Consider the following 27,387-nt stretch of genomic DNA (forward strand, 5'->3'; position numbering starts at 1 on the left):
ATCCATCCCCTGCCCCTCCCCCCGCCCCGCTGTACACTCAAACTGCGTATTAACATTAATTTTCATCATTACTGAGAAAAAATCCAGTTATGATTTTGGTGCACGAACAGTTATCGAACATAACCTCGAACAGCCGAATTTTTCTCAAATTGTTCGTGTTCGCCGACCGGCTCGAACACCGCCCAAAACAGCTCGAATTTGAGATTGGCGAACAGTTCGAGTAGAACAACGCTCATCTCTATATATAACAATAATCCGATATTGATACTATTATTACTATTATTATTATTATGGAAATTTAATGATATTGCCAAGGAAGAAGGAAAGAAAAAATTATTGATGAATGTATCTTCTTTTGAGATTTTTCAGTTAAAGTCCTTTTATTCTCAAAAAAGGGGGAAATGTTAAATGGTTAATTATGGAAATTCATTTGGAATGTTAATCGATAATCATTTTTCTGAGTTCTATGCCTCAGCCATCGTGTCTAGTTGACATGCGCTATTTGTGTGTGTATTTTTGGTTCACTACCATATGTAGAACAGGTGTCCATACGACTGGCTATAAAAGCCCATGGTACAGAAAGGGGGGGCTCTCTTGCTCTGCCCACCCCACAAGACACAGAATCTTCATGCTGAGAAGCAGATGACATGTAGGCCTGGACACATGCTGGACAAAAACATGATTTACCAGCCAGGATCCAAGGAAAGATGGGTGAATCTCAACAATTAAGCAAATTATGGACAAATGGACAATTACTTTATAACTAATTATTGTATGTACCTGCTGCAATCTGATTCTTTTTAATGGACAATCCAAGAATAAACAGATTCATTTTTTTATAAGAATATCGTGATATTGATACTTTGAGAAGTCCTCAGAAGAAAAAAATAATACAGGAAGAGTATTATTTTACAGTCTCCCATCCAAGTACTAAACAGGCCCAACCCTGCTTAGCTTCCGAGATCAGATGAGATCGCGCGTGTTCAGGGTGGTGGGTCCGTAGACAGAGACATGCCTCTCACTTGCTGCTGAAGGCTAAACCCTTCATCGCGGTAATGTGACAGAAAGAGCAAGCTGGACCCGTAACTTGGGGGCGGAGCGAGACGTCCAGGGGTGAATGAAGGAAGAGGGAGAGATGGTTGCCAGTGACTTTGAGCTGCTCTTCAGGGGGGAGGTCTTCTGCTTAGGGTTACCGGTGGTTGCCTCCAGTCACCCGGGAGACGCTGGTCCTGGTGAAAAGGAGCCTAGTATTAAAATTAAATAAGCAACAATGCTGGAGGCCCACGGTGATCAGAAGGATGCTGGTATTTTGCAGAGATGAAATAGCGCAAGAGAGAAAGCAAATGAAAAAAAGAAAAGAGAATGAATGTGTGCACTTGTGAAAGGGAATGCAAAAAAGGCATAGAAGAGTGTGCCCCCTGCTGGTGGAAGGAAGGAAAAAGCCTTCAGCACCTGGTATTCCCAGGTGGTCTCCCATCCAAGTACTAACCAGGCCCAACCCTGCTTAGCTTCCAAGATGAGACAAGATCAGGCATGCTTAGGGTGGTGTGGCCGTAGGCAGAGATAAGCTTCTCACTTGCTGATTTTCTACTTTGAAGTCTGGTTGCAGGATGCCCTTTCCAGTGTTCAGCAAGACCAGGTCCTTTTGTGCTTTCCCTTCTCTTCAATTTTTTTGCTGGCTTCCTTAAAAGGTCTTGTAGACACAATGCCCCACTCAGAGCCGCTGAGCTCACTGATCGGCTGCAGCGCTGTCGACGGAACGTCAGCTTCACGGCCAATGCCACAGGCAGGGAGCAGAGGCGAGACTCACCGGTAGACCCGGGTAGGGTGAGTAGAGCGCGGCTAGTTGCTTTCTAATAGCCTGCAGCCGGGGATTAACTTTTAATGAAAGGGAACAATCCCTTTGACTGTCTGCAGCGCGCCACACCTAGGAAGCGCAATCTCACACACAAGCCAGCATGCACACGTGCTCGCACGTGACAACACCCCCTATCTTCCCCTACAACCTCTCCGTCACCATGCGTCAGACTCTCCTGCCTGTTTTATGATTTCAGGGCCCTAGCAGGAATCACTCCCCCCCTCCCCAATTCCTTCCTTGCCTTCCTTGCACTGAGGTTAGCTCTTTGTCAAACGTCTGGCTTGGTTACACAAGCTTCTTTGCAGAGAAACATGTTACTTCTGCTGGCCCTCGCTAGGCGGTCGGCATCCAAAACCTTCCCTGGGCACCTGCTGAAAGCCTGGCCCCTTCACGGCCCCGGGTGCTTTTAACGCCATAATTTCCACACGGTGAGCTGCGGAGTCAATAAGCACTCCTAGCCGTGGCAAGGAGCTCGGTGTCAGGCCTGCGTGAAGGCGGCGGGGTAGCGTACTTAACTGCCAACTGGCTCAGAGACCTTGGGGCTTCCATCATCTAAGTTACTTAAGGTCGGTGTCCGGCAAGGCGCCGTTCCATGCTAGCCGAGCTGGGCAGTAGGGCAAAACGTCATCAAAATGGTCTACAGCAGTGTTCCCAACTCCAGTCCTCAAGGGCCACCAACAGATCATGTTTTCAGGATTTCCTTAGTATTGCACAGGTGATGGAATTATCACCTGTGCAATACTAAGGAAATCCTGAAAACATGACCTGTTGGTGGGTCTTGAGGACTGGAGTTGGGGAACCCTGGTCTACAGCACCCAGTGTTCCCAGGAGGTCTCCCATCCAAGAACTGTCGGAGCCCAGCCCTGCTTTGCTTCCAAGATCAGACGAGATCGGGCGTATCCAAGGTGGTATGGCCAGTAGACGCTGCTTGATCCATCGCCCGGCCAGCCTTTCTCAGGATCGCTTGGTGGCGAGCAATCTGGCCGTGACGGGGCGGGCTCCGAAGGGTCCATGCAAAGGCTGTGCCATCCCTACAGGTGTGGTTTGTTTAGCAGTGATTCACCGGCCGCATCAGGTGTCTTCAAAAATGTCTCGGCGCAGGGTCTCCTGCAGGCTAAACCCTTCATCGCGGTAATGTGACAGAAAGAGCAAGCTGGACCCGTAACTTGGGGGCGGAGCGAGACGTCCAGGGGTGAATGAAGGAAGAGGGTGAGATGGTTGCCAGTGACTTTGAGCTGCTCTTCAGGGGGGAGGGTCGTGTTGCCTGCAAAGTTCTTCTGCTTGGGGTTACCGGTAGTGTTGAGCCACCCCCGTAGTGTTCGAGTTCGGTTCGGTTCGTCGAACACCCGTGTGTTCGCCGAACTGTTCGTCGAACTGTTCGTCGAACACCTTCGAACACCGTTAAAACCAATGGCAGGCAAACAAAAACACATAGAAACACATAGAAAACACCTTCAAAGGTGTCCAAAAGCTGACAAACTGCTCAGAAGACATAGCTAACACATGGAAAAGTGACAAGTACATATAGTCATGCGAAAATAAAAGAGGTGGAGGAGTAAAAGGAGGGGGAGACACAGATATAGGCATGTCATGCCCTTCTAAAATCCAAAAAGTGAGAAGTCGACACGGCCAGTCCGCTCCTGCCCGTGCCACCTCCGTGTCGCCGGGTTTGTGCCAGAGCCGCGGTGAACCCTGACGGCTAGCCCCCCTCTCCCAATACTGGTGCCTGTCCGCTGGTGGGTCGAGCAAGCCCCCCTGTGGTGGAGGCAGCTCTATGCTTTTTAATTTAAATTGTCTCTCTTATTTGAATGAATACACTTTAAATCCATTTACAAGGATCTATTGGAGGGCAAGTCTCATGCCAGCAGCCGCGGTAATTCCAGCTCCAGTAGCGTCCACTAAAGCTGCTGCGGTTAAAAAGCTTTTATAAGGATCGAGCTCGGCTGTCCACCGCAAGGCATCCTACTGCCAGTCCCAGCCCCTATGCCTTGGGGTGCCTCCTGATGCTCTTCACTAAGTATCCCATGGTCCCGAAGCATTTCCTTTGAAAAAATTAAGTGTCTAAACTACAGGTGGTGCAGCTTGCTTAACAGCCGGGATAATCCGCTGACTAGCAGACACTGCTACTAGGCACAAAGTATTTCCTGGGCTAGATGCAGTTAAAAATTTGTAAGTAGATACTCTCGTTGGATGCTGAGAAAGCATTCCATAGAGTCTCCTGGCACGCCATATATGATTCTCTTAAAAAGCTTGGGGTAGGGGTCTAGGGGACCCTTTTATAGCCAAAATCACGGCCCTGTATCGCAATACGTCACCTAGGCTGAAGATAAATGGAACTGTAGCACCCTGAGGGCTCGGTTGCTACAGACGTATTGCACCTCACCCAGAGGTGTGAGATCTCACTCTCAGGTAAGGATGGAGTGTGGATCAGGACCCGACACCTGCATGCATTACACCACATTGCCGTGGGGCAGGGCGACCAATATGCCCCTGAGATGGGCACGACAGTCCCTGTCCCTGGCTGGAGTGGGGGGAGGTAACACTGAGGAAGGGGAACCCTGTAGTGCAGGAGCAGGGAGGAAGCAGTTCCTGGGTGCATTGAGAAGGGACTATAAAAGGTGGGCACCATCTTAGTTCAGTGCAGAGAAGTCTGAGCAGAAGTGGCAGGGAGCAGGGGCTCTGCATGAGCTCTGCTCCGGAGGCGGGCCTAGTAACAGAGGCCCAGGCCTGGAAGAGGGAGAAGGAAGGAAGAGGAGCGGAGAAGGCTCCAGGAACGAGGAATGAAGGGATCCCAGGGGTGCGGACGGGCGAGTCGCCACCGCACGCCCGAATCCACCTGCGTGGAGGGGTCAGGCCAAAGGGGGAGACCGGTCCCCGAACTAGTGGAGGCAGGAAACGACCCTCAGCTAGAAACCGGAGGCTCTGACATTTTATGTGGCGCAGCCCCTCGCTACACCAGCTAGGAAGGCACCACATAGGGTCAGGGAAACTGGCGCCAAGTTTACCAAGAGGAGGCCCGAGGCAGCCGGACAGAAGTGTTGGTAAGAAAGGCCAGACAAAGGACACACAAAGGGGGTCCTGTGAAGTGCTCCAAAGTTATCTGGGAGTTGTCTGAGCCCCTCACCTGGTGAGCACAGTACGACGTGGGCAGTCGTTACCTGCAGACGTGGTCTGGATAATAAGAACTGTGAGTAAAGGCCCTGAACTGCATCAAAACCACATAAATAGTTCCGCCACTGGTTTGACCGCCCTGAGCCACGGAACCGGGTCGCCGCCACGAAGACTATAACCACCAGCATCCACCAAAAAGGGTCCGGCTCCGGGTGTCCCAAGGCCCAGGGGGTGCGTCATAACATTTTCATCACCTTTCACAATCACCAATGGGACAAGGCAGTGATGTCCTCTGTCCCCTCTCTTATACATCCTAGTGACGGAGCACCTGCTCTCATCAATTCGCCATAACCCCAATATTAGGTGGATTGAGGTGGGAGGCACCGAGTACAAGTGCTCTCTATTTGCTGATGATGTCCTAGTATATATCACTCAATCACATATATCCATCCATGCTGTTATGGCTGAAATAGATCACTTTGTTACATGGTAAAATTTTAAAATCAATGCAGCGAAGTCTGAGGCCCTCGATGTCTCCCTCTCCAAATCCATATAGGATTCCATCCAGTCCAACTTTCCCTTTGCCTGGCCCTCACAGGGTATCAAATACTTAGGAATTCCTATTCATAGAGACCTCTCCCATCTATGTTATCTTAATTTTGGGCCCTTTATTGAACAACTCCATACAGACCACGGTTGGCAAGTTAGAACTGTAAGATTCACTACGTGAACCACTGGTGTTTTGTGGAAAAGCACATGTACACTGCGTTCCAAATTATTATGCAAAAAGTGTTTAGGAGTGATAAGGGAAGAATTTGTTTGTTTGTCAGTTAAACTCATTGATGGTGATGTGTGTCAGGGCTCTTTATATCACTGTAAGCAATTGCAGACACCTGTGCTAATTAGTTTGGCAGATGTGTCCAATGAAAGGCAAGACTACTTAAGAAGGCTCTCTCACATTATTAAGCAGCCTACATTTTCTGCCAAAATGGGAAAGAAAAAGGATGTGTCGGCTGCTGAGAAGCAACAAATTGTGGAGTGTTTAGGTCAAGGCATGACTACAATCAACATTGTGCGATGATCAGGATGAAGTGTCTTGGCAATCAAGAAGTATGTAGCTGATTCACAGTACACACGTGTGCGTGCTGATAAGGGCAAATTGAGGACTCTTTCCTACAGGCAATTACGTCAGGTTGAAAGAGCAGCGGCAAAAAAGCCTTGTCATAGCAGCAGACAAGTTTTTGAAGCTGCTTGTGCCTCCAACGTCCCCCGAACAACAAGATGCAGGGTCCTTCAGAGGTTTGCAGCTGTGCATGCGCCATCCTGTCGACCTCCTCTATCCACTTCACACAAGCAGAAACGGCTCCAGTGGGCCAAACATTACATGAAGACTGATTTCAAAACTGTTTTGTTCACGGATGAGTGCCGTGCAGCGCTCGATGGTCCAGATGGATGGAGTGGAGGATGGCTGGTTGATGGACACCCCACGCAAACACGGCTACAGCGCCAACAAGGAGGAGGTGGAGTAATGTTTTGGGCTGGAATCATGGGGAGAGAGATTGTCGGCCCCTTTAGGATCCCTGAAGGCGCTAAAGATGAACTCCATAATGTATGTGGATTTTCTCAAACAGCACTTCCTGCCATGGTTCAAGAAGAAGAACCGTGTATTTCACAGCAAGATCATTTTTCTGCATGATAATGCACCATCTCATGCTGCACATAAAACATCTGCATCTCTGGCTGATATGGGCATAAAAGGGGACAAACTTATGGTGTGACCCCCATGCTCCCCTGACCTCTACCCCATTCAGAACCTTTGGAGCATCATTAAAAGGAGTGTCTATGATGGCGGGAGGCAGTTCACATCTAAGCAACAGCTCTGGGAGGGTATTCTGTCCTCATGCAAAACAATTGAAGCAGAAACCATCCAAAACCTGACAAATTCAATGGACGAGAGAGTTCAGAAGCTCCTTTCGAACAAGGGGTCCTATGTGAAAATGTAACATCACCTAGAATAAAGTTTTGAGTTGAAAACTGTTTGATTTCAGTTTCTAACAACCTGCTAATGCTTATAATTTCAAAAATGACCATTTTTTTGGTCTTTATTAAAATGAAAAGGTTGATCGAAAAGTTTGGGGGATCTAAGAGTGTGGCAACCCAGTAGTCATGATTACTTCGAATTCTGACAATATGAGGGTCATGCTGCAGGTAGTGCAGCAAGAAGGCACTTATGTGTCTTGCGCATCTCGGAGCCCCAAAATTATTTTCCGGGCTAGATGCAGTTAAAAATTATTTTTAATTTTAAATCTGGTGAAGCTTTAGTATAGATGGCCTAATAGGATCAGTGCTGCACACTGCTACAAAGCCCAAATTATTTTCCAGTCAAGATACAGATAAACATGATTAGTAATTTGAAAGCTTAAAACGGTTGGTAGGGTGATTTTAACCAATCATCAAGCTTTTACTCTCCCCAGGGTGACACAGGGGTAGAAAAGTCGTTTCGGATCCATGATTTGTTCATCTTTATGAACGTGAGTCTGTCTACATTATCAGTGGAGAGCCGCGTGCGCTTATCTGTCAGCACACCACCAGCAGCGCTGAACACACGTTCAGACAGAACGCTGGCTGCGGGGCATGACAAGATCTCCAAGGCGTAATTGGCTAGCTCCGGCCATTTATCCAGATTGGAAGCCCAAAAAGAGCAAGGGTCCAGTGACACAGTCGTGGCTTCAATGTTTACTTGGAGATACTCCTGTACCATCGTCTCTAGGCGTTGACTATGTGTCAGACTTCTTGTCTCCTGTGGCCTTGCAAAGGATGGGCTAAAAAAGTGGTGAAATGATTCCGCAAAATTGATGTTACCAGCAGATACTGTGGTTCTGTTACGGTTTGAGTGCTGAACACTTGACGGTCCCACGGTTGGCAAGTTGGAACTGTGAGATTCACTACGTGCACCACTGGTATTTTGTGGAAAAGCACATGTAAGATTCTGCAACAGTCTCTGCTGATACTCCTGCATGCGTGCATCCCTTTCTATGGCAGGAATAATTTCTGCAAATTTACTTTTATACCGGGGATCTAACAGTGTGGCAACCCAGTAGTCAGGATTATTTCTAATTCTCACAATTCGAGGGTCATGTTGCAGGTAGTGCAGCAAGAAGGCACTCATGTGTGTTGCGCATCCAGGAGCACCAAGTCCCTGTTGTGTTGGTGGTGAGGTAACAATCATGCTTCCTTCCTCTGTCCTCTCCCCCCAACCTCGCACAACAGAAATGTGATCAAGGTCTCCCTCATCTGATGAGTCTTCCATCAGTTCGTCCTCCACTTCTTCCTGGGCTCCTGCACCTTCCTCACTAGTTTGGCTGCTACCATGCGCCCTGGTAAAACCATCTCCCCCACCCTCACATGCCTGCCGCCTTGGTGCTGCCGACCGTCTGGACCTTGCAGATGTTAGCCCTTCCGCATACAACTCCTCCTCCTCTACTTCCTCCACCTCCTCTTGTGCCACCACCTGACTCCGAATTCTGTTTAACATGTGCTCCAGAATGTAAATCACCAGAATAGTCATGCTGATAATGGCATCGTCAGCACTAAACATCTTCGTCGCCATTTCAAAACTGTGCAGAAGGGTGCATAGGTCCCTGATCTGAGACCACTCCTCCAGCGTGATTTGCCCCACCTCTGAATCTCGTTGGCCCAGGCTATACGTCAGAACGTATTGCACCAGGGCTTGTCGGTGCTGCCACAGTCGCTGCAACATGTGCAGAGTTGAATTCCACCGGGTAGGCACATCGCATTTTAGCCGGTGAAGTGGCAGGCACAACGACTTCTGTAGAGATGTAAGTCGCTGAGCTGCGGGATGCGAACGGCGGAAGTGAGCACACAGCGACCGTGCCCTCTGCAGAAGGCCATCTAGTCTGGGATAGTGGGCTAAAAATTGCTGGACAACCAGGTTCAACACGTGAGCCATACAAGGCACGTGTGTGACATTGCCCCGGCGAAGGGCCACTCCCAGGTTTGCAGCATTGTCGCACACGGCCTTCCCTGGTTTCAGGTCCAGTGGAGACAACCATTCATGAAATTGGTTCTCCAGAGCTGACCACAACTCCTCAGCTGTGTGACTCACATTTCCCAGATATTTCAATGTAAAAACTGCCTGATGACGTTGAGCCCTACTGCCAGCATAGTAAGGAGGTGTGCAGGATCCCTTCTGCACAGTTAGAAAGCTTGTGGCATGACCAGACAGGCTTTGGGTGCAGGTGGAAGACCGAGAGGAGGTTGAGGAGGCAGAAGCAGTGGAGGAACTTTGACATAAAGAGGATTGACGCACAACTCGTGGGGACGGCAAGACTTGGACAGCAGCCCCTTGTCCTGCTGTCACCATAGTTACCCAGTGCCCAGTCAGCGACATGTAACGCCCCTGTCCATGCCTACTCGTCCAAGTGTCTGTGGTGAAATGCACCCTGTCACACACAGAGTTTCTCAAAGAAGCGGTGATGTTATGTGTGACATGCTGGTGGAGCGCAGGCACACCTTTCTTTGAGAAGTAGTGCCGACTGGGCATCTGGTACTGGGGCACTGCGACGGACATAAGGTCTCGAAAATCCTCTGTGTCCACCAGGCGGAAAGGCAGCATTTCTGTAGCCAAGAGCTTGCAGATGGTGAAATTCAACCTCTTAGCTTTCTCATGGCTAGGAGGAAATGGTCTTTTACTTGTCCACATCTGAGGGACCGAGGGCTGGCTATTGTGCTTAGACGGGGTTGATAAGGGTGTCCCCGGCAAACTGCCGGTCTGTAAGGAAGATGCAGGCGGACATGTTAGGTTGCCTTGATCCAAAGGTGGTGCTATCGATGTCGGACAGCGCTCAACACCAGCTGGTGTTACCACCTCCAAAGAAAATGATGACCTGCCAATCACGCTGGCTGTTGCGGGTAAAGAGGTGGCAGGTCTGCGCCCCAAAACAGGTGTGACTGCTGTCCCCCCAGTCACAGAGGATGAAGAGGCCGCGGATGCACAAGATATGGCAGACGGTGGTTGGCCCGGCCGGCTAGGCCGCATTGTAGCACACTGAGCTTCCCACTGCAACTTATGCTTCATGTCCATGTGCCGGTTCATGCATGAAGTACTCAAACTATGTATTTTTTGGCCTCTACTTAGCTTTTGCTGACAAATGTTACAGATAACACGAGTTGGGTCATCTTTATCGATCTGAAAAAATGCCCAGGCTATGCAAGGCTTAGCACCCATGCGACCTAAAGAGCCACCACGACTTGTGGTGAGAGGCAGAGTTGTGTTTGAGGATGCAGTTGTTGACGTGCTTCCAGTACTACGTCTCTGTCCAGGAAGGCGCAACCTGACCTCGTCGTCACTAGCATCTTCCTCCACCTCCTCTGCTGACCTCATCTCTTGGCTGACTGTGGGTTGACAGTAAGTGGGATCTCCGACCTCATCATCATCACCCTGTGCGTTATCACACCCGTCGTCCTCAGAGGCAACCTGTTCCTGCCCTGACAAAAAACTAAAGTTGTCGCTCCAATCAGGTATTTGAGTCTTATCATCGTCTTCCTCATTGTCTCCACCAACAGGAGTTACAGTTTGGGAATGAGGGTCTACATTATGGTCAGAACCTTCTGCGTCTGGTCCTGGATCCGACTCATAAAGATTCTGGGCATCAGTGCAGATCATTTCCTCGTCTGGATTCACAGAAGCGCTGGAGTCGACCTCTGATTCCCAGGCTATAGTATGAGTAAACAGCTCTGCAGACTCAACCATCTGTTCTACCTCATACTCAGACGGGCAGCTGGAGATTTGGGAGCTGTGAGGAAGCAAGTGCGATTTGGGTGACACCTTTGAGGACTGGAGTATTTGTGATGTTGAAGTTGATATGGAGGAGAGCCCACTTAAAGGAGCACTTGATATCCGTTGAAGCACCTGCTGTTTTTGTGCCTCATCTGGAATTTGTAGCGATTGGCGTGGCCGTAAGAAAGGGATCTTATCACATTGTCCGCTAAAAGAAGTAGACATTTTAGTTTGGCTGGAAGATGGTCTTTCTTCTGCAGATGTTACTGTTGCTTTAACACCTACCCCACGGACACAACCTTTTTTCCCCTTCCCAACACGCCTATTCCCCTTTCCACCAGCAGCAGGCCTTTTTCCACTCATTTTGGTGGTTAACTAATTCACAACTCTGGAGTTGTTTGCACAAAAAAACAATGGATGGTAACCGAGCAGAGCTGAGTGGCCAAACTGTGGTATTAGGCCAAAACTATTGGCTGGGTTAGATGCAGAAAAAAATTATTTTGAATTTGCAACCTGATGGAGGTCAGTATAGATGGATTAATAGAACAAGACCCACACACAGCTAGAAGCCCAATATTTTTTCAGAGGTAGATGCAGAAAAAAATATATTCAGTTTGCAACCTGATGGAGGTCAGTATAGATGGACTAATACAACAAGTCCCACACACAGCTAGAAGCCCAATATTTTTTCAGAGGTAGATGCAGAAAAAAATATATTCAGTTTGCAACCTGATGGAGGTCAGTATAGATGGACTAATACAACAAGTCCCACACACAGCTAGAAGCCCAAATATTTTTTCAGAGGTACTGTAGATGCAGATAAAAATTAGTTTTAATTTGCAACCTGATGGAGGTCAGTATAGATGGACTAATAGAGAAAGTCCGACACACTACTAGAAGGCCAAATATTTTTTCAGAGCTAGATGCAGAAAAAAATTATATTCAGTTTGCAACCTGATGGAGGTCAGTATAGATGGATTAATAGAACAAGACCCACACACAGCTAGAAGCTCAATATTTTTTCAGAGGTAGATGCAGAAAAAAATATATTCAGTTTGCAACCTGATGGAGGTCAGTATAGATGGACTAATACAACAAGTCCCACACACAGCTAGAAGCCCAAATATTTTTTCAGAGGTACTGTATATGCAGATAAAAATTAGTTTTAATTTGCAACCTGATGGAGGTCAGTAGAGATGGACTAATAGAGAAAGTCCGACACACTACTAGAAGGCCAAATATTTTTTCAGAGCTAGATGCAGAAAAAAATTATATTCAGTTTGCAACCTGATGGAGGTCAGTATAGATGGATTAATAGAACAAGACCCACACACAGCTAGAAGCCCAATATTTTTTCAGAGGTAGATGCAAAAAAAAATATATTCAGTTTGCAACCTGATGGAGGTCAGTATAGATGGACTAATACAACAAGTCCCACACACAGCTAGAAGCCCAATATTTTTTCAGAGGTAGATGCAGAAAAAAATATATTCAGTTTGCAACCTGATGGAGGTCAGTATAGATGGACTAATAGAACAAGTCCCACATACAGCTAGAAGCCCAAATATTTTTTCAGAGGTACTGTAGATGCAGATAAAAATTAGTTTTAATTTGCAACCTGATGGAGGTCAGTATAAATGGACTAATAGAGAAAGTCCGACAAACTACTAGAAGGCCAAATATTTTTTCAGAGCTAGATGCAGAAAAAAATTATATTCAGTTTGCAACCTGATGAAGGTCAGTATAGATGGACTAATAGAGAAAGTCCGACACACTACTAGAAGGCCAAATATTTTTTCAGAGCTAGATGCAGAAAAAAATTATATTCAGTTTGCAACCTGATGGAGGTCAGTATAGATGAATTAATAGAACAAGACCCACACACAGCTAGAAGCCCAATATTTTTTCAGAGGTACTGTAGATGCAGATAAAAATTAGTTTTAATTTGCAACCTGATGGAGGTCAGTATAGATGGACTAATAGAATGATGCTATGCCCAAAAGATTTTACTTCACTAGGTGCAGTAAAAAAATTGGTATTCTATACACAGGTGGTATATCTTGCAACACAGATAGGCTACTCCACTGACTAACACACTCTGCAATAGGCCAAAAAGGATTAGCTTTGCTAGATTCAGCCAAATGCTGTGAAAAAAACTTGCACAGCACTGGCACAGACCTGCCTGGCAAAAACTGATAGGAACTGATGTAACCTAGTCCTGAAAAGGACTCCAATTACAATTAGTCTTTACTCCCACAACCTATCTATTTAAGAGCACAGACCTCCCTGATAAAAGTCGTAGGAAATGCTGTAACCTAGTCCTTAAAAGGACTGCAATCACAACTATTCCCTACTCCCAAGCTATCTGTATATTTGTGCGAAAATTGGCTTGAAATTAACAAGGTATAGCGCACACAGCAACAGCGGTGCCGTCTAACACGCAGCTGCAGCAGTGAGAAAATGGTGGCGATGGGGAAAATGGCTTGGTCTTATAGGGCAAGGACATGTGACATACACTGCCAATGACACATGCCCTTGCTTGTGTGAAAAAAAGCAATTCGCTCCATGTGTGCGCTGATGATAGGCTGACAGATTGCACCTCCCCACTGCAAATGCGGGAAAGAGAAAAAAAAATGGAGATCTTCATTGTTCCTATAAAGTTATAAAGTAATTGTCCATTTGTCCATAATTAGCTTAATTGTTGAGATTCACCCATCTTTCCTTGGATCCTGGCTGGTAAATCATGTCTTTGTCCAGCATGTGTCCAGGCCTACATGTCATCTGCTTCTCAGCATGAAGATTCTGTGTCTTGTGGGGTGGGCAGAGCAAGAGAGCCCTCCCTTTCTGTACCATGGGCTTTTATAGCCAGTCGTATGGACACCTGTTCTACATATGGTAGTGAACCAAAAATACACACACAAATAGCGCATGTCAACTAGACACGATGGCTGAGGCATAGAACTCAGAAAAATGATTATTGATTAACATTCCAAATGAATTTCCATAATTAACCATTTAACATTTCCCCCTTTTTTGAGAATAAAAGGACTTTAACTGAAATTTCTCAAAAGAAGATACATTCATCAATCATTTTTTCTTTCCTTCTTCCTTGGCAATATCATTAAATTTCCATAATAATAATAATAGTAATAATAGTATCAATATCGGATTATTGTTATATAATGATGTGAATTCATGTTTTGGTAAGCCGCGACTAATATTCATTTAATATGTATAATTATACTTCCCTATATCTAAATTGAAGCAATCGCGGGTTCAATCGTCATCATCTGATGTCATCGGGTCGTCGTCTCGTCTTCTTCTTGGTTCTTTTATAACACAGTCTTTAGATGAAAACTCCTTTGAAATAAATTACAGCATGTAGATATTGTACAGTCCATAATTGTGTTCATTATTGTTCAGTCCATAAACTGTACTCTTTATTAGAAAGATCATGTGTGTCAGTTGATAAGAAAACAAAGCCCATGGATGAAATGTAGCTTTAATATCTGTGCAGTGTCACCTGGACTTACGTTGGATCGTCTTTGGAATCTTCCGTGTGTCCGCACTGGTCTCGTGTCACTTTTGGAACAGATGTGACGTCTTTGGTCAGTAAAGCAAGGGTTAACTTGACACTTTCCTGCTTTATATAGCACCATAAACAGTACTCAGTCCTTTATATACAGGACACATATGCCAGGTATTACCTGTTCACCAGCTTTCATTGAAGCGTTGCAGGTGATAAGAAACCACTGGAACGTGATGAAACTTGAACACAACACAGTACATATAGGATCATCGTCCTCTGCCGTCCTGGTGATCAGTGGTGTGAATTGTATTGTATGTAATGGACACAGTCTATTATAACACTCAGCATTCACACCTGTTACCTTCTGAGACGTCCGGATATCAGTTGCTTCTTCTTGTAACTTTTGAGAATCTCTTTGATTTATAAAAATTAAAAGTCTTTATTAAGATAGAATTCATAATTGCGATGTCTTGATTGAAGTCTTCATTCCCTAATCTGATACCAAATCTGGCAGTTTTTCCTAACCTATAATATCACAGCGTACCATAGCAATCAGTAAAATCCATCTAATTATTATCAAAATATTAAAATAAATTATGTTTGGAATAATAAACAATAATAGATAATAATTCATTATCAATCAAGTTCTCCATATGATAGAACATTTTTATGTCATAGGTGTAATTACCTTTTCTAACCCATAGGTGTCAGTGTATTTTGAAAAAACAAGTTTTTATATCTTTATTAAACCAATAATATCAAAGAATGTATACTCCTGAACCAAAATGAATAAATATATGAATGTATGAATGAATGAATGAATGAATGAATGAATAAATGAATGAATGAATTGTTGTGTTTCCTCAGAAAATGTAAACATTTTTTTCCTTAGCAATATATATTTAATGAAGCAATACTCTTGTATTAGACATTACTTTATTAAATATTAATGTGTTTTCTCAATTGAGATATTGAACTGAAATAAAATCAAATGAAAATTAAAAAATGAAAAAATAGAAAAATAAGAAGTATAAAGTAAGAATAAAATTTTAAAAATGAAAAATAAAATTAAGAGTAAAAATAAGAATAAAAATAAAAATAAGGCCTTTAAATTTTAATGACAAATGCAGAGTAATTATATTCTCCATAAAAATACCCTTATATCTCCATTATCTGGATGATTTCATATTTGTCATAACCTTGTACCACCAAAAAATATTAAATTATGCAACTTTGCATGTAATACCCTTCTTAATTATACCATAGTACCTTATTATTATTTCTTCTTTATTAAAATGTGTGGAAAATAAGTATTAATCAAAAGTGAATATGTAATCAGGATCAAAAACACATTTTCCCCCTTAATACCAAAAATATTATTTTATAAAATTTATGTATATATCAGAACCCAATTAAAAATAATTATTCTTCTAGAAATATTGAGCATAAATTTCATATCGATGAGTAGCATAGATTTGACTAAAGAGAGGTGTGTACCTATTTAGGTAACCATTAAAAATAATATTATAGTTATTCAAGAATATTATCAAGTTGAAAATTATTCTAAATATAAATTTGCTTTGTAAACCATTTTGATGTGTGGTTGCCCTTATCCACTATTAGTTAAATCAAGAAATAATAATTATTAAAGAAATATAGAAATATATATATGTAGATAATACCTAATTATGTATTATAATTTCCTCAGAATTAAATATATTTTTGTACCTTCACATAAAGAAACATTTTTTTTTTTTCAACATACAAACATACGAGGCCTCTGTCACATCAATCACACTTAGCAGCTGCTGATTTACTCATCTGTCACCTTCACTCTGACATTCACAGATCTGTTCAACTCAAACATTCCACATATGAAGTTTTAGATATATATATATATATTTATCCCAAAATTGTTGTATCCCAATTTATTAATGCGCATTGCCATATCAATTGAATATCTTTATATTTCTTTGAATATTCCCCAAGTACATATTATATAATATGAAAGTAAGTCACTGGAATTTCAGACACTTGAAAAAACTCTTGTCTTAGATTCTTTTTTCACTGGCTGCCCGGTCTTAAGTTACATCAGTTGAAAATAGAATGAATGGGATCCTATACTATTAGCTCAAAGTTCAAAGGCCGCAGCTGTCACACGTCATGCTGTAAAGCTACTTTAATTTGCACGAACACTTCATGCACAGAAAATATTAGCAACACAAAAGAATAAGTATTACATATATATTATAGTTCAACTAGATATATTGTTATTATTTTAAAATGTTATACACATAAAATCATGCAATTTTTTCACTTCCTGTGTGAATAAAGAAATAAATCCATTTTAGAGTTCTTTGATCAAATCTTGCTTTGGAATGAAAACTCTAAGGAAATATAAGAAAATAAAATTAAATATCAAATTCATACAGAAACAGAATTATTTAAATATCTTATACATATATTGGTTGGTTCTAATGTAATTCAAAATATTGCTACTTAAATTTATATATATGAAGTCCTAATTTATTAATTAATATATATATATATTTTATAAACGTATATATAAATACAATTATACGCAATCTCTACTTAGACAAGTGTATATATATATATATATATATATGAAATATTAGAAATTATGTAACTACAATTTTACTGTATGAGATTATAAATAAATATTGAGACATTGTATTACATTTTGATACAACATTATAATTACAGTTTTTCCTTAGCCACTCCCTAAACCAAATCTTCTGTCTCTCTCAAATATCTCCAGGAACGCCCTATTTAGGAAAGACATTTTTCTATCCTTCAAAACCTCAGAGAACTGCCTGTTCTTCTGTCCACATTCCATGGCGTCACAGTGAGTTGGTCGTCTCACCTGTCTCTGTCCATCAGTTTCAGCCATTTTCCTTTTTAGAGAAACACAGTCCTGACTGAGAATTAACTCATTCTGTGGAGAGATGGATCTTTGCACTGGCTGATATGGCTTATAACATATATGAAATCTTCTGCGTATTTGATAGAGTTCACTATGGGGATGACTCAGTCTAGGAGAGTTTGATATTGGCTTTTGGTAAGATTTTACCTTTCCTGGTTTTATAAATTTAGCTTGATTTATTTTCTTTTCACGATTCTCATGTTTTCTAACAAAATCCAGCATCTGCGCACATTCAAATAATGAATTTTTTGTGATGCCATAACTTGGGAAACTGAATTTAGGAATTTGAATTTTTGTACAAAAGTTGTTATCATATGTTGTACTTTTCCATTTTTGATGAGAGCTTTGTACAACTGTTCAAATATGGACATGAATGTATATGTACATTCCTTCCTACCAATCCTTAGTTTCTGCAGATCTTCTATGTTGGGAAAATCCTTTGTGACACAATAAATCAAATATCTTAATCTGTCCGAATCATTTTCCCATCCATTAGGAGAGTCATTTTCACAGGGCATTAAATGTAAACATCTGGACAATGTCACAGGAATCCATATTTTAAATAATTGATTCCTCTCCTCATTGGATAAATCAAACTTATCAGAGAAGCTCTCAAATGTCTCTGAATTTCTACAGGCATGGATTTTGACATCATATTTTGGCATGATTTTGTATAATTTCAGCAAATTTTTCCTCATTTTAATTTGGAGTTGAGCCTGGGTAATTCCAGAATTCTCTGATATTTTTAGTGGCTCTTGTACGTCCGTTCCTCCTACGTCACTCACGTCTCCTCCCACATCACCTAGTATGTCGGTTTCTCGTATGTCAGTCATGTCTCCTCCCATGTCAGGTTTCTGTATGTCCGTCTCTTGGTCAGACCCAAGGTCACCTTCAGTTACAGACACGTGTCTTACTTCTTGTTCATTTTCCACATTACAGTCAGAATCAGTATCACCGTCTGACACTTCTACACTATTTTCCTGCTTAGATATCTCTAACACAAGACTATGAAAAAAATCTACCAAATGTAGAATATTTCTCAATTTCTGTTTATGTCTATTTACCAATTTAGAAGTTAACTGTAAATTCTGCAATTCACATTCTTTGTATAAACTGAGCCACAAAACTTCTATGTCATCTCCTACATTACCTTTGAAATTAATATTACTTTGTTTAGCAAAAGAAGAAATTATATCCATATTTTGCTTACCTTAAGATTCCTTGGCTTCTCTTTATCAGCACGTCCTGTCTTCAGTTCGTCTGATTCTTTTCCTGTGTGATTCTGTTCCTTGTTAGTACCTCTGCTTCCTGTCTTTCCTCAGTCTGTAGGTCCTTTCTGCTTCTCGTGACAAACTAGTGAATTTACTGACACGTGAACAACAGCTGTTCAACTCGTCAGGACTCCCCCCTTGTTCACGGAAGAAATTCACTTACTTAATTTAAAAAACAAAAAAACAGGACTGGCTGGCTCACCATTGTAAAATAATACTCTTCCTGTATTATTTTTTTCTACTGATGACTTCTCAAAGTATCATTATCACGATATTCTTATAAAAAAATGTATCTATTTATTCTTGGATTGTCCATTAAAAAGAATCAGATTGCAGCAGGTACATACAATAATTAGTTATAAAGTAATTGTCCATTTGTTCATAATTAGCTTAATTGTTGAGATTCACCCATCTTTCCTTGGATCCTGGCTGGTAAATCATGTCTTTGTCCAGCATGTGTCCAGGCCTACTTGTCATCTGCTTCTCAGCATGAAGATTCTGTGTCTTGTGGGGTGGGCAGAGCAAGAGAGCCCCCCCCTTTCTGTACCATGGGCTTTTATAGCCAGTCGTATGGACACCTGTTCTACATATGGTAGTGAACCAAAAATACACACACAAATAGCGCATGCCAACTTGACACGATGGCTGAGGCATAGAACTCATAAAAATGATTATCGATTAACATTCCAAATGAATTTCCATAATTAACCATTTAACAGAGACCGCCTGGGAATGCCAGGTGCTGTAGGCTTTTGCTTTTTCCTTCCTTCCACCAGCAGGGGGCACTCTCTTCTATGCCTTTTTTCCATTCCCTTTCACAAGTGCACACATTCATTCTCTTTTCTTTTTTTCATTTGCTTTCTCTCTTGCGCTATTTCATCTCTGCAAAATACCAGCATCCTTCTGATCACCGTGGGCCTCCAGCATTGTTGCTTCTTTACTTTTAATACTAGGCTCCTTTTCACCAGGACCAGAGTCTCCCGGGTGGCTGGAGGCAACCACCGGTAACCCCAAGCAGAAGGCCTTTGCAGGCAACACGACCCTCCCCCCGAAGAGCAGCTCAAAGTCACTGGCAACCATCTCACCCTCTTCCTTCATTCACCCCTGGACGTCTCGCTCAGCCCCCAAGTTACGGGTCCAGCTTGCTCTTTCTGTCACATTACCGCGATGAAGGGTTTAGCCTGCAGGAGACCCTGCGCCGAGCCATTTTTGAAGACACCTGATGCGGCGGGTGAATCACTGCTAAATAAACCACACCTGTAGGGACGGCACAGCCTTTGCATGGACCCCTCGGAGCCCGCCCCGTTACGGCCAGATTGGTCGCCACCAAGCGATTCTGAGAAAGGCTGGCCGGGTGATGGATTAAGCAGCGTCTACAGGCCATACCACCTTGGATACGCCTGATCTCGTCTGATCTCGGAAGCAAAGCATGTCTGGGCTCGGACAGTTCTTGGATGGGATACCTCCTGGGAACAACGGGTGCTGTAGACCATTTTGATGACGTTTTGCCCTACTGCCCAGCTCGGCTAGCATGGAACGGCGCCTTGCCGGACACCGACCTTAAGTAACTTAGATGATGGAAGCCCCAAGGCCTCTGAGCCAGTTGGCAGCTAAGTACGCTACCCCGCCGCCTTCACGCAGGTCTGACACCAAGCTCCTTGCCACGGCTAGGAGTGCTTATTGACTCCGCAGCTCGCCGTGTGGAAATGATGGCGTTAAAAGCACCCGAGTCCGGGAAGGGGCCAGGCTTTCAGCAGGTGCCCAGGGAAGGTTTTGGATGCCGGCCGCCTAGCGAGGGCCAGCAGAAGTAACATGTTTCTCTGCAAAGAAGCTTGTGTAACCAAGCCAGACGGCTGACAAAGAGCTAACCTCAGTGCAAGGAAGACAAGGAAGGTGCGGAAGGAAATGGGGACGGGGGGGGTGATTCCTGCTAGGGCCCTGAAATCATAAAACAGGCAGGAGAGTCTGACGCATGGTGACGGAGATGATGTAGGGGCAGATAGGGGGTGTTGTCACGTGCGAGCACGTGTGCATGCTGGCTTGTGTGTGAGAGTGCGCTTCCTAGGTGTGGCGCGCTGCAGACAGTCAAAGGAATTGTTCCCTTTCATTAAAAGTTTATCTCTTGCTGCAGGCTATTAGAAAGCAACTAACTGCGCTCTACTCACCCTACCCTGGTCTACCGGTGAGTCTCGCCTCTGCTCCCAGCCTGTGGCATTGGCCGTGAAGCTGACGTTCCGTCGACAGTGCTGCAGCCGATCAGTGAGCTCAGCGGCTCTGAGTGGGGCGTTGTGTCTACAAGACCTTTTAATGAAGCCAGCAAAAAATTTGAAGAGAAGGGAAAGCACAAAAGGACCTGGTCTTGCTGAGCACTGGAAAGGGCAGCCGGCAGCCAGACTTCAAAGTAGAAAAGCAGCAAGTGAGAGGCTTGTTTCTGCCTGTGGTCACACCACCCTGAACACACCTGATCTCATCTGATCTTGGAAGCTAAGCAGGGTTGTGCCTGGTTAGTACTTGGATGGGAGACCACCTGGGAATACCAGGTGCTGTAGGCATTTGGTCTTTCCTTCCTTCCACCAGCAGGGGGCACTCTCTTCTATTCCCTTTTTCCATTCCCTTTCACAAGTGCACACATTCATTCTCTTTTCTTTTTTTTCATTTGCTTTCTCTCTTGCGCTATTTAATCTCTGCAAAATACCAGCATCCTTCTGATCACCGTGGGCCTCCAGCATTGTTGCTTCTTTACTTTTAATACTAGGCTCCTTTTCACCAGGATCGGCGTCTCCCGCGTGGCTGGAGGCAACCACCGGTAACCCCAAGCAGAAGACCTTTGCAGGCAACACGACCCTCCCCCCTGAAGAGCAGCTCAAAGTTATTGGCAACCATCTCACCCTCTTCCTTCATTCACCCCTGGACGTCTCGCTCCGCCCCCAGGTTACGGGTCCAGCTTGCTCTTTCTGTCACATTACCGCGATGAAGGGTTTAGCCTGCAGGAGACCCTGCGCCGAGATATTTTTGAAGACACCTGATGCGGCGGGTGAATCACTGCTAAACAAACCACACCTGTAGGGACGGCACAGCCTTTGCATGGACCCTTCGGAGCCCGCCCCGTCACGGCCAGATTGCTCGCCACCAAGCGATCCTGAGAAAGGCTGGCCGGGCGATGGATCGAGCAGCGTCTACTGGCGATACCACCTTGGATACGCCCGATCTCGTATGATCTTGAAAACAAAGCAGGGTTGGGCTCGGACAGTACTTGGTTGGGAGACCTCCTGGGAACACTAGGTGCTGTAGACCGTTTTGATGACGTTTTGCCCTACTGCCCAGCTCGGCTAGCATGGAGCGGCGCCTTGCCGGACACCGACCTTAAGTAACTTAGATGATGGAAGCCCCAAGGCCTCTGAGCCAGTTGGCAGCTAAGTACGCTACCACGCAGGCCTGACACCGAGCTCCTTGCCATGGCTAGGAGTGCTTATTGACTCCGCAGCTCGCCGTGTGGAAATGATGGCGTTAAAAGCACCCGGGGCCGTGAATGGGCCAGGCTTTCAGCAGGTGCCCAGGGAAGGTTTTGGATGCCGGCTGCCTAGCGAGGGCCAGCAGAAGTAACATGTTTCTCTGCAAAGAAGCTTGTGTAACCAAGCCAGACGGCTGACAAAGAGCTAACCTCAGTGCAAGGAAGGCAAGGAAGGAATTGGGGAGGGGGTGGGTGATTCCTGCTAGGGCCCTGAAATCATAAAATAGGCAGGAGAGTCTGACGCATGGTGACGGAGAGGTTGTAGGGGCAGATAGGGGGTGTTGTCACGTGCGAGCACGTGTGCATGCTGGCTTGTGTGTGAGAGTGCGCTTCCTAGGTGTGGCGCGCTGCAGACAGTCAAAGGGATTGTTCCCTTTCATTAAAAATTAATCCCCGGCTGCAGGCTATTAGAAAGCAACTAACTGCGCTCTACTCACCCTACCCGGGTCTACCGGTGAGTCTCACCTCTGCTCCCGGCCTGTGGCATTGGCCGTGAAGCTGACGTTCCATCGACAGCGCTGCAGCCGATCAGTGAGCTCAGCGGCTCTGAGTGGGGCCTTCTGTCTACAAGACCTTTTAAGGAAGCCAGCAAAAAAATTGAAGAGAAGGGAAAGCACAAAAGGACCTGGTCTTGCTGAACACTGGAAAGGGCATCCGGCAGCCAGCCTTCAAAGTAGAAAAGCAGCAAGTGAGAGGCTTGTCTGTGCCTACGGCCAAACCACCCTGAACACGCCCACTCTTGTCTGATCTTGGAAGCTAAGCAGGGTTGAGCCTGGTTAGTACTTGGATGGGAGACCACCTGGGAATACCAGGTGCTGTAGGCTTTTGCTTTTTCCTTCCTTCCACCAGCAGGGGGCACTCTCTTCTATGCCTTTTTTCCATTCCCTTTCACAAGAGCACATATTCATTCTCTTTTCTTTTTTTCATTTGCTTTCTCTCTTGCGCTATTTCATCTCTGCAAAATACCAGCATCCTTCTGATCACCGTGGGCCTCCAGCATTGTTGTTTATTTACTTTTAATACTAGGCTCCTTTTCACCAGGACCAGCGTCTCCCGGGTGGCTGGAGGCAACCACCGGTAACCCCAAGCAGAAGACCTTTGCAGGCAACACGACCCTCCCCCCTGAAGAGCAGCTCAAAGTCACTGGCAACCATCTCACCCTCTTACTTCATTCACCCCTGGACATCTCGCTCCGCCCCCAAGTTACGGGTCCAGCTTACTCTTTCTGTCACATTACCGCGATGAAAGGTTTAGCCTGCAGGAGACCCTGCGCCGAGACATTTTTGAAGACACCTGATGCGGCGGGTGAATCACTGCTAAACAAACCACACATGTAGGGACGGCACAGCCTTTGCATGGACCCTTTGGAGCCCGCCCCGTCACGGCCAGATTGCTCGCCACCAAGCGATCCTGAGAAAGGCTGGCCGGGCGATGGATCGAGCAGCGTCTACTGGCCATACCACCTTGGATACGCCCGATCTCGTCTGATCTCGGAAGCAAAGCAGGGCTGGGTTCAGACATTACTTGGATGGGGGACCTCTTGGGAACACCGGGTGCTGTAGACCATTTTGATGATGTTTTGCCCTACTGACCAGCTCGGTTAGCATGGAACGGTGCCTTGCCGGACACCGACCTTAAGTAACTTAGATGATGGAAGCCCCAAGGCCTCTGAGCCAGTTGGCAGCTAAGTACGCTACCCCGCCGCCTTCACGCAGGCCTGACACCAAGCTCCTTGCCACGGCTAGGAGTGCTTATTGACTCCGCAGCTCGCCGTGTGGAAATGATGGCGTTAAAAGCACTCGGGGCCGTGAAGGGGCCAGGCTTTCAGCAGGTGAACAGGGAAGGTTTTGGATGGCGGTCGCCTAGCGAGGGCCTTCAGAAGTAATATGTTTCTCTGCAAAGAAGCTTGTGTAACCAAGCCAGACGGCTCACAAAGAGCTAACCTCAGTGGAAGGAAGGCAAGGAAGGTGTGGAAGGAATTGGGGAGGGGGGGTTGATTCCTGCTAGGGCCCTGAAATCATAAAACAGGCAGGAGAGTCTGACGCATGGTGACAGAGAGGTTGTAGGGGCAGATAGGGGGTGTTGTCACGTGCGAGCACGTCTGCATGCTGGCTTGTTGTGTGAGAGTGCGCTTCCTAGGTGTGGTGCGCTGCAGACAGTCAAAGGGATTGTTCCCTTTCATTAAAAGTTAATCCCCGGCTGCAGGCTATAAGAAAGCAACTAACCGCGCTCTACTCACCCTACCCGGGTCTACCGGTGAGTCTCGCCTCTGCCTCCGGCCTGTGGCATTGGCTGTGAAGCTGACATTCCGTCGACAGCGCTGCAGCTGATCAGTGAGCTCAGCGGCTCTGAGTGGGGCGTTGTGTCTACAAGACCTTTTAAGGAAGCCAGCAAAAAAATTGAAGAGAAGGGAAAGCACAAAAGGACCTGGTCTTGCTGAGCACTGGAAAGGGCAGCCGGCAGCCAGACTTCAAAGCAGAAAAGCAGCAAGTGAGAGGCTTGTGTCTGCCTACGGATACACCACCCTGAACACATCTGATCTCAGAAGCTAAGCAAGGTCAGGCCTGGTTAGTACTTGGATGGGAGACCGCCTGGGAATACCAGGTTCTTTAGGCTTTTGCTTTTTCATTCCTTCCACCAGCAGGGGGCTCTCTCTTCTATGCCTTTTTTCAATTCCCTTTCACAAGTGCACACATTCATTCTCTTTTCTTTTTTTCATTTGCTTTCTCTCTTGCGCTATTTCATCTCTGCAAAATACCAGCATACTTCTGATCACCGTGGGCCTCCAGCATTGTTGCTTATTTACTTTTAATACTAGTCTCCTTTTCACCAGGACCAGCGTCTCCCGCGTGGCTGGAGGCAACCACCGGTAACCCCAAGCAGAAGACCTTTGCAGGCAACACGACCCTCCCCCCTGAAGAGCAGCTCAAAGTCACTGGCAACCATCTTACCCTCTTCCTTCATTCACCCCTGGACGTCTCGCTCCGCCCCCAAGTTACGGGTCCAGCTTGCTCTTTCTGTCACATTACCGCGATGAAGGGTTTAGCCTGCAGGAGACCCTGCGCCGAGACATTTTTGAAGACACCTCATGCGGCAGGTGAATCACTGCTAAACATGTAGGGATGGCACAGCCTTTGCATGGACCCTTCGGAGCCCGCCCCGTCACGGCCAGATTGCTCGCCACCAAGCGTGTTACAACTCTCCTGTTAGGTTTTTTTAGTTTGCTGGTCACATGACCATTTTGCCTATTTAATCCGGCTCCGCCCTCCTGGCTTTGCTGGACTTCATTTGTATTTACTACTGTTGAGCTAGCTTGTTGCTCTGTTGCCGTTCTCTGTTAGTTTTGCTAGGTCTTCTGACTAGTGTTGAGCCACCCCCGTAGTGTTCGGGTTCGGTTCGGTTCGTCGAACACCGGGATGTTCGAGGAACTGTTCGTCGAACTGTTCGTCGAACACCTTAGAACACCGTCGAACACCGTTAAAACCAATGGCAGGCAAACAAAAACACATAGAAACACATAGAAAACACCTGCAAAGGTGTCCAAAAGCTGACAAACTGCTCAGAAGACACTCTCTTTAAAAAAGCCGGCCGGCAAATTCAGCAGCGGCATACACCGGTACCCGACAATTTAGACAAGAAGGAATAGAGCATCACACATAGATTAGATAGATAGAAACATGTCAGTCACACATATAAGAAGCACAGTGACAGTGTTGGTTACTGCACTTGTCATTTAGTGTAAAGGATTTATTAAAAAAAATATTAGTGTTTTCATGCACCGTCTCTTTAAAAAAGCCGGCCGGCAATTCAGCATCTGTACCCGACAATTTAGAACAGAAAGAATAGCGCTTCACACATAGATTAGATAGATAGAAACATGTCAGTCACATATATAATAAGTACAGTGATAGTGTTGCTTACTGTACTTGTCATTTAGTGTAAAGGATTTATTTAAAAAAATAATAGTGTTTTCATGCACTGTCTCTTTAAAAAAGCCGGCCGGCAATTCAGCAGCGGTACCCGACAATTTAGAACAGAAAGATAGAGCATCACACATAGATTAGATAGATAGAAACATGTCAGTCACATATATATGAAGTACAGTGATAGTGTTGGTTACTGTACTTGTCATTTAGTATTAAAATAAAGGATTTATTATTAAAAAAATTGGCGTGGGGTTCCCCTTAATTTTAGGCTCTAGCGGAGGTTAAGCAGACGGCTGGGGCAGATGTTTGAAGCCTGGGAAGGGGGTAATACCCACGGAGCTTCCCAGGCTACTAATATCAGCCCCCAGCTGAATACATAGCCTTTACTAGCTATTAAAATGGGGGACCCCCCAAAAAAAATGACGTGGGGTCCCCCCTAATTTAATAGCTAGCAAAGGCTAGGCAGACAGCTGGGGGCTGATATTAATAGCCCAGGAAGGGAGCCATGAATATTGGCCCCCTCCCAGGCTAGAAACACCAGCCGTCAGCCGCCCCAGAAATGGCGCATTCATAGGATGCGCCAATTCTGGCACTTAGCCTCGCTCTTCCACGCTGCCCTGGTGCGGTGGCAGGGGGTAATAGGGTTGGGGTTGATGTCAGCTTATAATGCCAGCTGACATCAAGCCCAGGTTAGTAATGGAGAGGCGTCTATAAGACACCCCCATTACTAACCCCATAGTCAAAGTTAAAAAAAACACAAACACCCAGAATAAAGTCCTTTAATTGAAATAAAGACACAGTCCTTTATTGTTCTAAATTAAACCATACTTACCGTCACGCCCATTCCAGCTGAAGCCAACGATCTCCTGCAATAAAAGAAAAATAATAAAGCAACCTCATCCTTACCTTTCCATGGTTCCCACGACAGCTTCAGCTCTGCTACATCGAGATGACAGGCTGGACCGCAGCAGAACGCTGCCATCCAGCCTGTCATCCCGCAGACACTGAGAAGCGCAGGCTTGCTTGCGCTGCTCAGCGTCTCTCTGTGACGACATCCAGATGAGCCGAGTTCATGTCCAATGAACTCGGCTCACCTCATTCACGTCACTGACAGCGTGGGAAAATTCTCACGCTGAAGCGCTGATTGCAGGAGAATTTTCCCACGCTGTCAGTGACGTGCAGGAGGTGAGCTGAGTTCATTGGACATGAGCTCACCTCATGCACATCACTGACAGCGTGGGAGAATTCTCCTGCACTCAGCACTTCAGCGTGAGAATTTTCCCACGCTGTCAGTGACGTGCATGAGGTGAGCCGAGTTCATTGGACATGACCTCGGCTCATCTGGATGCCGTCACAGCGAGACACTGAGGAGCGCAAGCATGCCTGCGCTTCTCAGTGTCTGCGGGATGACAGACTGGATGGCAGCGTTCTGCTGCG

The 27,387-nt window shown here is 45.5% G+C and overlaps 2 non-coding genes and 6 pseudogenes across 2 annotated transcripts; 6 read left to right on the top strand and 2 right to left on the bottom strand.

Annotated features, from left to right (window-relative positions):
- Positions 1 to 1,440: 1,440 nt before the first annotated feature.
- On the bottom strand, positions 1,441 to 1,559 carry LOC141269384 (5S ribosomal RNA; annotated as a pseudogene).
- Positions 1,560 to 2,661: 1,102 nt separating this feature from the next.
- LOC141269127 (5S ribosomal RNA) lies at positions 2,662 to 2,781 on the bottom strand (annotated as a pseudogene).
- A 17,103-nt stretch (positions 2,782 to 19,884) lies between these two features.
- On the top strand, positions 19,885 to 20,004 carry LOC141269570 (5S ribosomal RNA; annotated as a pseudogene).
- A 942-nt stretch (positions 20,005 to 20,946) lies between these two features.
- On the top strand, positions 20,947 to 21,065 carry LOC141266709 (5S ribosomal RNA). The gene has a single exon (XR_012320737.1). It is a non-coding gene; the product is annotated as a 5S ribosomal RNA (ribosomal RNA).
- Positions 21,066 to 21,687: 622 nt separating this feature from the next.
- LOC141269656 (5S ribosomal RNA) lies at positions 21,688 to 21,807 on the top strand (annotated as a pseudogene).
- Positions 21,808 to 22,729: 922 nt separating this feature from the next.
- On the top strand, positions 22,730 to 22,848 carry LOC141267074 (5S ribosomal RNA). The gene has a single exon (XR_012321090.1). It is a non-coding gene; the product is annotated as a 5S ribosomal RNA (ribosomal RNA).
- Positions 22,849 to 23,469: 621 nt separating this feature from the next.
- LOC141268846 (5S ribosomal RNA) lies at positions 23,470 to 23,589 on the top strand (annotated as a pseudogene).
- Positions 23,590 to 24,531: 942 nt separating this feature from the next.
- LOC141270075 (5S ribosomal RNA) lies at positions 24,532 to 24,640 on the top strand (annotated as a pseudogene).
- The last annotated feature ends 2,747 nt before the right edge of the window (positions 24,641 to 27,387 follow it).

The sequence above is a fragment of the Phyllobates terribilis genome, unplaced genomic scaffold (genome assembly GCF_046119375.1).
Source record: "Phyllobates terribilis strain yellow unplaced genomic scaffold, ASM4611937v1 Scaffold_4__5_contigs__length_816908805, whole genome shotgun sequence".
In the NCBI taxonomy this organism is placed as follows: domain Eukaryota; kingdom Metazoa; phylum Chordata; class Amphibia; order Anura; family Dendrobatidae; genus Phyllobates; species Phyllobates terribilis.